We start from the raw sequence: 248 nt of genomic DNA, 5'->3' as shown, positions 1-248 counted from the left end.
CTTTCCCGCCTTCTCATCGCCTTCCTCCCACCCTTCCTTGACGCTGCTCCCCAACCCCTCACCTCCCCCCTTCCCCGTCTCTCTCTCTCTCTCTATATATATTCATATATATAATTTTAGTTAATAAAAATATTTTAATTAAATTTTATCTAATTTATATATATCATAAATATATGCTTTTAATCTAGACCGTTGGTCAAATTTAGTTTAATATGGACCATTGGTCTTGTTAATTCAATTTAAGCATT

This window comes from Sesamum indicum, linkage group LG8 (assembly GCF_000512975.1).
Source record: "Sesamum indicum cultivar Zhongzhi No. 13 linkage group LG8, S_indicum_v1.0, whole genome shotgun sequence".
NCBI lineage: Eukaryota > Viridiplantae > Streptophyta > Magnoliopsida > Lamiales > Pedaliaceae > Sesamum > Sesamum indicum.
This window is presented reverse-complemented; position numbering follows the sequence as displayed.